The 10,691-nt window shown below is 41.5% G+C and overlaps 1 pseudogene across 1 annotated transcript in view; it reads right to left on the bottom strand.

Moving 5' to 3' along the window:
* Positions 1-7,087: 7,087 nt before the first annotated feature.
* Positions 7,088-10,691, bottom strand: part of LOC308353556 (ras and EF-hand domain-containing protein-like) — a 71,924-nt pseudogene continuing 68,320 nt past the window's right edge. Inside the window, exon 17 of the transcript in view lies at positions 7,088-7,439. The product of the transcript in view is annotated as a ras and EF-hand domain-containing protein-like (transcript). The remainder of the gene's footprint in view (positions 7,440-10,691) is intronic.

The following is a 10,691-nucleotide window of genomic DNA, read 5'->3' as shown; positions in this document are numbered from 1 at the left end:
TCCCAAGAGAGGAAAAAACAGAACACTCCTATGGAATGAGCAGCTAGTCCAAGCAACAGGGAATGAAGCAGCAAGCAGGAACTTCACCAGCATAAGGCAAGGACAGGAGTACACAGATCAGGATCAGGGCCGGATTTACCCTGCCATTCTGTCCTCAGATAAAAAGATGATGTAATGGCACTCTGTGGTGACAGCTCTCTTAAGTCACACTGTTCCAATCAGGATCAGTATCCTCTAGAACTGGTGATGTCTCTCAGACTGGGATCTTCCTTCACTGTCTCCCTGGATATTGGACTTTATACCATCCTATGCTGAATGTCTTAACTCTTGTATTCTGAGTCATACACTTTTCCTTGGTTGGAGCAAGTTCTCCTCAAGCATCTTTGAAAAGGTGTATAGTGTATAAGACAGAAGGTTTTTGAGACCTTGAATGTCTTGAAAATGTCATTATTACTGACCTAGTTTAGCTAGGTATAGAATTACAGTTTGGAAATAATTTTCCTTTGGAAACTTAAAGGTATTGCTACATTGTCATTTTGCTTCTGGTATTTCTGTTGAAAAATGCATAACCATTCTAATTCCTGTTTTCTATTTTTTTTTTCCCTCTCTGCAAACTTGGAAAGTTTTTTCACTGGGCAAAGAACCCTAATGACAACATGCTCTACGTCCATCCATTCTTCTGGGTTTTAGATAGGCTTTTCCAATCTAGCAAGTCATGTCTTTCAGTTCTGGAAATTTGTCTTGAATTATTTGACCATGTCACCTTATTTTCTCTGATGTCTCCTTGTGGAACAGCTGTTTTTGGACATTGGACTTCTTTCCACTCCTGGTTTCTGTGTGTTTCTTTCTGAATGACTCCTCAAATTTATCTTCCAAACTCTATAATATACTTTTTTTATACTTCTGCTCCCATGTGACTGTACCATCAACAAAACCATGGATATTCATAATTTACTCTAGATTGGTGTAGCCATCTCAAAATACAGCTTACATTCATGACTGCATCAAAAGTACGGTGCTTATTAGCTCTATCACCAGATCTTGTGCCAATAAAGCAATACGAATACCGCATTATTGCAAAATTTTTGAAATATCTTGAGAATAGTCTTTCAACAACGTTGGTTTCCTTTATTAGAAACATTAATCTGAGGGGATCCTGGGCTTCAGAGGAGTCTGTGGTGTAGGAAAGCTGAGACCCTGACCCAGAGGACTCAGAAGAGTCATAAGCCTGCTGAAGTATGCTCCAGGGTGGAGAAAGTTTACTTCACTCAGTCAAGTTTAAAGGGCTGCAGGAGGCAGAAATCATCTAGCATGGCAAGTACACAAGTCAGCTGATCATTGCAACCACTGATGAAATGTTATGATGGGCACTACAGGGAGACATCATGGAGGAAAGGGTCTAGCTCAGACTTCAGGGTCTGAGGAACCTGCTGGGAGGAACCGAGACACCCAGGGTAGACAGGAATTGGGCAGGCAAATGGACACGAGCAGACAGATGGTGCTCCAGGCAGAAAGCAGAGCCTGAGTAAAGGGTGGGGGAGAGAGGGTATGGTATGTCTGAGAACAGAGTTCCCCAAGCCGAAATATAGACTCTGACGTAGAGAAAGGGGAGGAGGAAGCAGAATGTGGATCTTCTTTATTTGTTCACAAATTTGTTGTCAACATCTACCAGAATATAATCTGCTTGAGAGTCTACCTTATTCACCCTCCATCCCCAGTGTCTAGAATCACTGTGAGCAAACAGGTAGGAGCCAGATCACAGAGGGCCTTAGAGATCATGAAAACTTTGGGGATTTCATCTAAGAGGGAAAAACATCTGTTTCTGGAATGACTGATCAAGAAAAGAAAATAGTTGTGGTGAATCAAAGAACCCCTAAAATGACACTGGAACTATTCATGAGATGCCCCCTGAAGGGATCTTTATCCAGCTCTTAAGTTCTGCCCTGCTGCATAGCAATGCGAGTGCCAGAAAACCGGCATGGAAAATTTTTCAGAAAGCCAAAATCCAAAGGTACAGAGAAACCCTACAAATGTATATGTCAAATGCTATGAAATATGGCTCATGAACTGCCAGCCTGAGAGGTCACAAGTTAAAGGACATTACAACTAAACCCCTATTCTACTAAAATATAAGAAATATAAATTTACAATATTTACAAATAAATCTGACACAGATACAGAAAAAATAAAGGAAATTGCTTAACTATTTGTAGAATTTTGCATTTGAAAATCCACTTGACCCTGTAATTTTGAGTTGAGGCATTTTTGCCTGTTTTCCATTTTCAGCTATGAAAACATATTTTAATATCTAGATCTGGAAAGAAAAGATGTAATTTTTACTTTAAATCTTGCAAAATAATATACTTTCCTGGAAATTAATTCCCCTCTTGTGGATGGTTGCATATACCCACTGGAGATCCTTCTCAACAGGCTACCTGTCATGGTATAAACATAAAGGTTACTTTTTATTTAGTTCAAGAGCCCCCTTACCCACTACCATGTCTACTGTCATTTACATTCACACTCTCAAACAGAGCTCTGGTGTTCTTCCCATCCCTTCAACTACTTGATCCAATTAGACTTTAATAAATGGCGGTCCTACACCTGAAAGGAATCCCTTCACGATTTCCCATTTTAACTTTCAGACCTTCACTTTTCTCTCAATGATTTCCTCCTCTTTCAATCCATCATACAATATCCTATGCCATGTGATACCCAACTTCATGTCCATTGAAATATCAAGAACATATATGGGAAGTAGTCAATGAACTTATGTCAAAGTGAGTCTTCTACAATGCCCCATCCCCCAGGTAATCTGGTAAATTTGAGTTCTGCTACTCATCCATGGCGGTTCCTAAGGTCCCGACCAAAACCAATGCAATCAATGGTGTTTCAAAACATCTTTTTAAAAAAGAAGGAAATTTTCATTTATTTATTTGAGAGAGAAAAAGAGCATGATTGGGAGGAGGGGCAGAGCGAGAGGGAGAAGCATACTCCCCGCTGAGCAGGGACACTCCCCCCTAAATGTGTCGCTCATTCCAGGACCCAGGGATCATGACCTGAGCTGAAAGCAGATGCTTAACCAACTGGGCCACCGTAGTGCCCCCAAAACATCTTTTTTTAATTGAGGGTGATCCAAGTGCCAGGTACTATTCCAAACCCTTTATATACATCCCGTGAGAATGGTACTTTTAGGGGCACCTGGGTGGCTCAGAGGATTAAGCCTCTGCCTTCAGCTCAGGTCATGATCTCAGGGTCCTAGAATCGTGTCCCGCATTGGGCTCTCTGCTCAACAGGGAGTCTGCTTCCCACCCCACCTCTGCCTGCCTCTCTGCCTACTTGTGATCTCTCTGTTAAATAAATAAAATCTTAAAAAAAAAAGAATGGTACTTTAATCTCTATTTTATCAAAGAAGACCCTGGGGTACACAGAGGGTAAGCCCCTTGTTCACTGTTACCCCAGTATTAGGAATATGAAGCTGGGTTCATACCCAGGCAGGCTGGCTGCAGAGCTCAGAACTGTGGCGATTAAAATATGCTGCCTCTTATTACACCATCCGTGACTACCGCATATGTGCCTCTGTGTGTTTGCAGAAACTCTCTGCAAAGCCTGCCTTATTTAAAGTTAATTATTTGCTCAGCCATTTCAGCACTGCATACAGCAGAAGGGAGGCAGCAGCAGACAAACGGCTCATGGCTCCAGGTATACGTCTAGTTCAGCAAGTAAAGGGCAGTAAGGATGCTGCTCAGTTAAAGAGGGTGCTGCACAGGTGAGAGCAGGTAGCCTCATCCTAGTTTATAGGGGCGGAGAGGGAAGACTTCCTGAAGGAAGTGATGTTTCAGCTAAAACAGGGGGATGAGCAGGAACTGGGGCCGTGTGGGGGATGGAAGGAGCAGAATGGGTGGCAGAGAAAGGGACTAACCCCTGAGGTCCTGAGGATGGCCAGGACACGTCCTGAAATTTTTCTACAAAAGCCTCACTGTTTCTAGCTGTCACACACCAAGCTGGTTGACCTGATGCCCCGCTGGCCACGGTGACACAGCTGGGCCACAATACCAAATGCCACGAATTCATTCTTTTCTCCAACCAGCCAGCTGCCCAGGCCCGAAAAGACAACTGTTTTAAAGACATGGTTTCATGCAGGCACACCCTAGAAATAAAGTTACTTCAGGGATGCCTGCGGTAAAGCTGAAGGGAACAGCCCGAAGACCAAAGGAAGCGTGCTTTATTGAATTTACAATGCATAAAATATTTGTAGCTCCTTAGACATTTGTATTGCTATAAAAATTATACTTTATGGTATAATTATTAACGGTTTGAAGAGAAATAAACAGTATAAACGAAATATGGCCGATACTATGAAAATGTAAACCATGTAAATCAAAATCACGAAACAATTATTTTATACTCAGAGGCCTACTTAATATACACATATGAAATTTCTTACACACATATACAATAAAAGCCCACAAAAGCCTTCACTCTGAAGCTGATCACTGTACAAATATGAAAAAAAATCTTTATCTTTTAACCTCAATTTTATCTTCAGCAAGAGGGTTGTGTGACTTGAGTTTATGCAAATCACATTTGGTATTAAATAATCAAATGTCACATATGTCATATAAAGCAGCAAGTGGAAAATATAAATTATGAAAATGCATGAGGCTAAAAGTTAACAGTGAAAAATGTCTCCTTATCCAACATTCTTTTCCATGATGAAATTAAAATATTATCCAGTATGTCAGGATACATTAAAAAAAAAAGAGCAGTGTGTAATTGTGATTTTAAAAGCCCTCAAAGGAAAAACTGAGTCAAGATGAATTAGTTGCACAAGACTATATGAATGTGCCACATTAATTCTAGGTTAAAAACATTTTTTTAATCAAAAATACACTTTGAAAACACTTTCCTGAAATGAAATGTTGGTGATAATGATGATTTCCCACTAATGCAGCTGAAAGAGCTTCTAAGTAGCTTTTCTTTAAAGAAGATTGCTCACCAGAGCTCTACTTCTCTGATTTGGGTTTTGTTACCAAAATATTTATCCAGGTTTGAATAAAGATGAGTGCTTTGTCTATCAAAGGCACCTATGTAATCTCCGTCCAAGTCAATCTGGGTGTACTAGCCATACGAGCCAGACACAAAAGCCAAGACAATACTTCTGTATCAAAGATATATTCTATGTACAAACTATCAGACAAATACAGAGAGACACCCTGGGGGGAAATAAAGGCAACACAGTAACAACTATACTCATAGAGTTTTGTGCAACTGCACCAAACACCTGAACAACCGTCCCATATGTCAACACACAGATCCTTTCTAACCCGGGTTCCAAAGATGCCGCAGAGGCAACCAGCAGTGGCAAAACGTGCATCTCACGATGGCACAGAAGTAACACCTCCTCCACCGCTCAGTTTGACACTATTCGACCAGCGAGGTGCTCTTTCTGGTCAAAAATGTAAACTTGGTGCGACCTAAGCCACTGAACAGAAATGCATGGTAGAGTTGCCAGGGATAGATCAAACTTTGCGGTAAAAACACCTAGATGTCAATAGAGAGAAGGCATGCTTTTGCAAACTCGAGGATGTCGTGGCTCTTTATAATCTTGGTGTGTAACATATCTGGTCAGTTTTCACTTAAAAGAAAATGAAGCTGGGGAATTAAAGATTTGATCATAAAAATCGTAAACAGGGGGAAAAACTGCCCATGGAATTGTTTTAATTCAACAAAAAGGAAAGTTATGAGCTTATGTAATACAATAAATAAGTTATTATTTAAGGTTTTTCCAGCAGACTACTTGGAAGCTGGAACTCTATGAACCAAGGTAAGTTCAAACCTCTAGTTGGGGATAACTTAATTGGTTCAAGGCCACTGAGAACCAAAAGCCAAAAACCAAAAACCAGGCTTCTCTAGGGTCAGGTGTTGACTCCTTCAGCTGTTAGACCTTTAAGTGGGGGAAATCTGGGAGGCACTGCAGGTTCTAGAAGGAGAGCAAGACCCACCACATTGTTGGTGAGGAGTCACTAGTCATATTAAACAAAGGACTATGATTTTCTATTCCTGCACCTCTTGTGAAGAGATGAGTTTCCAAAACTATATATAACATCTTTTTCACTGTTCATTATTTCAGGTAGTGAATGCTGGGCATGACAGAGTTCAGAGATTTGTACCATATTGGAGATTATGCTTGTAAATCATGGGAAGGTCTGAAACAATCATGCACATTTTCCTTGGGCAAAATGTTAAAGTGGTAGTGGTTTTTTTTTTAATGAGATATAATTCACATCCCATAAACTCCCCCCTTTAAACAATTCAGTGTTATTTCATGTATTTACCGAGTTAGCAGCCATTATCAAAGTATGTATTCCAGAACATTTTCATTCCCCAAAGAAACCACATCCCCATTAGTGGTCACTCCAGCTCCTGTCTTTCCTTAGCCATGGCCATGACTGGCTGGTATATATTTTTAAGTGAAGAGTGACAACTTTCCTGAGCATTGTACTTTTACCAGTGTGTGGCCTCCTATGATTTTCATTAGAATTTTTAACATGAAACTCAAACCACAGACTTTGTGGAGATGTCAGTACCTTGTTTTTTTTTTTTCTAACTTTTTGTCACACAAACATTTTTTCCTCTGTATATAAAATTAGATTTTTCTGTCTCCACTGAAGCCTCCATTATTTTTTCTCAATTCTGTTGTTTCAGAAATGAGAAAAATCAATGCCCCAATATTTAAAAAGTCCGACTAACCAGAGTCCTTATTAACTGTGGGTCATCGTGGTCTCCTTCCCACTCCTTACAGTGCACAGAATCGGAGAGGCCAAGGCCTGCAAGGCCAAGCTGCTTGTTTTGCAGGTGAGGAAACAGATCTATCGTGGGCTGCTGACACGTCTGAGTCCACAGGCTAGTTAACAGCAAAGCTAGGATGATAATCCCCTTTTACTAGTATTCTAGTAACAGATATTTGAAAAAAAATGTTGTTTTAGGTTATCTACAAAGTCAGCTACCATGTGAATCTACATCAGGACGTTTCTTCTATAGCTTTGATCTGAGCATATGATTTTTTTACCGTTTTTTTTTTTTTACATGTTCTCTTTTGAGACTCTGTAAGGACAAGATAAGTACCTTCAACCACAGGGCCCCAATCATTCACTGAAACATAGCAAAGAGCCAGGGCTCCAAAAGGATCTAAGAGCACAATTCCGAGGCCCACACTGTCAGCTTCCACCGGGCCGTGTCTGGAGGACGCACACCTCTGTGAGAAGCAAACAAGTCACAGACATCCAGGACTCTGGGCCTGAAGACCTGACAGGCCAAGGATGTTTGGGATTTAACTACTGCAACAGTTCTTCATCTGCGTTGACATTCTGGAACTGGTCCCGGTCAGATTGGTAATGGATTTGCTGTCATCTTCATCGGTCCTTTTTTTCACTTCCCTGGGGGAAGGGGGCAGGGGAGAGAGGGAGAGAGAGACAGAGACAGAGAGAGACAGAGACAGAGAGAATGCATTACTGAGGTACAAAACTAAACCACAAATTGTTCTGTAGAAATAAAAACAAGACGGCTGAAGCACTAGCTGTATGTCATCCGGACACTGTTCTTGCGAGGACCATGTGAATTTGTTGGGCCCCATTTTATACGTGCAGAAGCAAAGGCAAAGAAAGAAAGGTGAAGCGATTTCCCCTCAGCCACGTGGCTGGAGAAGCCACAGAGTCGGCTTGGAACCACGCCTGAACTCTGAGCACAAGGCCATGCTCATGCATGCACAAGGCAGGCACACATGAGACACACATGCACAGGAACACACACACACATGCACATGTGCACACACACACACACACACACACACACACCCTACTACTGCTCTCTCCTGTGGTCTCACATGCTTTCCAGTCTGCCACACGCACAGCTCACCCCTTAGCACTCTGGAACCTGGCTTCCATCGCCAACTAGTACTTGCTGGCCTTAACAAAAGCAATGATGACTTCAAAACCACTCTTTAATTATACAGGATCATGGAGACAATGAGGAATGCTTAAAATCCAGGAAAAAAAAATTCCTTCTGCCTCTTCCTAACTTTCCTTTAGAATGAACAGCTAGAGGCTACAGTGACAAAAGATCTCTAAAATCTTGTGAAAACCTCCTAGGCATAGTATCCTTCCAAGTGCATTCCTAGGGATGCCTGTGAAACATGTAGCCCCTGAATGGCACTCCTGACTGTGACAGCTCATCCCCAGAAGGCCCCCAAACAATCCTACCTTCCCCATCAAGTCTGGGGAGCGGCCATCATCAGCTATCCCTTCACAGTACTGGCTCTGTGACTGCTTAGATCAACAGAATGCAGGGGAAATGGTGGGCTGGGACTCCAAGCCAAGCATTAATAAGGCCTAGCTGCTCTCAGCTGCCAGGGCTCCTCAGTGGAGAGGGCCAGCAGAGGGACAAGGACCCTGGTGGCAGACACCCAGCCTCAGCTTTACCCCCACGGCGCCTGACCACAAATGCATGAGACACCCCAAGCAAGAACCTTCCAACTAGAGGAGACTTCCAGCTGAGATCAGGCCAATTCTGATAATTTCAAGAAACTAAAATGTGGTAGTTGTTTCAGGCAACCACATTTTGGTTTATTACAGAGCAGCAGATAACTGAACCTACTAAGAATTGGCATATTCCTAGTACAGCAACACTGTTCAAACAAAATATAATGTAATCTACATGTAATCTTAAATTTTTTAGTAGCCATATTAAAAAATGTAAAAAGAAACAGGTAAATTTAATTTTATTAATATATTTTAACTCAGTATAGAAAATATATTATCATTTAAGCATTTTATCAATAAAAATAATAATGAAGTATTTTATGATTTTTATACTGTCTTCAAAATCTAGTACACACTCAGTACCTACAGCACATCTCAATTTGGGTTCGTCACATTCAGGTGGCCCATAGCAGCCAAATTAGTCAGCAGGATTCCAGAAGGTGCTGATATGTGCTAACTTTTGAAAACCACTATACTGTGAGTTGGAAAGAAGATATCTCAGGAGAAGAAAAAAAAAAAGAAGAGGGAGGAATTAATTCTTGCTGAAGGCCAGCTAATAAATGCTATACTATATGTTTTCACATTTTTCTTATTTAATGCACATAAACAATTACACAACACAAACACACATGCAACCCTGACAGGTTACAGGCGAGATTATCCTCACTTCACAGACGAGGAAACAAAGACCCAGGAGAAGAAGGAAGGTACACAACACAACCCAGAACACTCCATAAGACTTGTTTCAGACTCCTGACCTCCAGAACTAGAATGTGATACACGTGCATTGCTGAAGCAACAACACTTGCGGGAATTTGTTACAGCAACAACAGAGAACTAATACAACTTCCAACTGCATCATCTCAGACATTTGATCATTCAACAAATGCTCAATTTATGCCAAGCACTGGGACCCTTTATTAGTGAGCACTGAAGGAGAGAGAGAAGGCTAAACAAATCATTCCCAGGTCCTGAGACAGCTGCTAACACACATGCATGGTACACAAGTCATGCTGGTCTGCAGGGAAGGAAGGTGTTGTGGAGATGGGGCTGTGTGGACACTTTGACACTGGAGGGACCTCCTGAAAGAACAGGAATTGACCTTCGCTTAATGAGGAAAGGAGATTCTAGGTGCAAGGAACAGTATGCATAAAGGCAAGGAGACATAAAAGAGCTTGGCCACAAGTAGAATTAAGTTTGCTGTGTCTACATGGACCAGTGGAACAGAGTAGAGAGCCCAGATATGGACCCTCAACTCTATGGTCAAATAATCTTCGACAAAACAGGAAAAAATATCCAGTGAAAAAAAGTCTCTTCAATAAATGGTGCTGGGAAAACGGGACAGCCATATGTAGAAGAATGAAACTCGACCATTCTCTTACACCGTACACAAAGATAAACTCAAAATGGATAAAAGACCTCAACGTGAGACAGGAATCCATCAGAATCCTCGAGGAGAACATAGGCAGTAACCTCTTTGATATCAGCCACAGCAACTTCTTTCAAGATATGTCTCCAAAGGCGAAGGAAACAAAAGCGAAAATGAACTTTTGGGACTTCATCAAGATCAAAAGCTTCTGCACAGCAAAAGAAACAGTCAACAAAACAAAGAGGCAACCCACGGAATGGGAGAAGATATTTGCAAATGACAGTACAGACAAAAGGTTGATATCCAGGATCTATAAAGAACTCCTCAAACTCAACACACACAAAACAGACAATCATATTAAAAAATACGCAGAAGATATGAACAGACACTTCTCCAATGAAGACATACAAATGGCTACCAGACACATGAAAAAATGTTCATCATCACTAGCCATCAGGGAGATTCAAATCAAAACCACATTGAGATACCACCTTACACCAGTTAGAACGGCCAAAATTAGCAAGACAGGAAACAACGTGTGTTGGAGAGGATGTGGAGAAAGGGGAACCCTCTTACGCTGTTGGTGGGAATGCAAACTGGTGCAGCCACTTTGGAGAACAGGGTGGAGATTCCTCAGGAAATTAAAAATAGAGCTTCCCTATGACCCTGCAATTGCACTGCTGGGTATTTACCCCAAAGATACAGATGTAGTGAAAAGAAGGGCCATCTGTACCCCAATGTTTATAGCAGCAATGGCCACGGTCGCCAAACTGTGGAAAGAA

Source organism: Martes martes (genome assembly GCF_963455335.1).
Source record: "Martes martes genome assembly, chromosome: 12".
NCBI lineage: Eukaryota > Metazoa > Chordata > Mammalia > Carnivora > Mustelidae > Martes > Martes martes.
The sequence above is the reverse complement of the archived record's forward strand: the minus strand, read 5'-3'. Positions and strand labels throughout refer to the sequence as shown.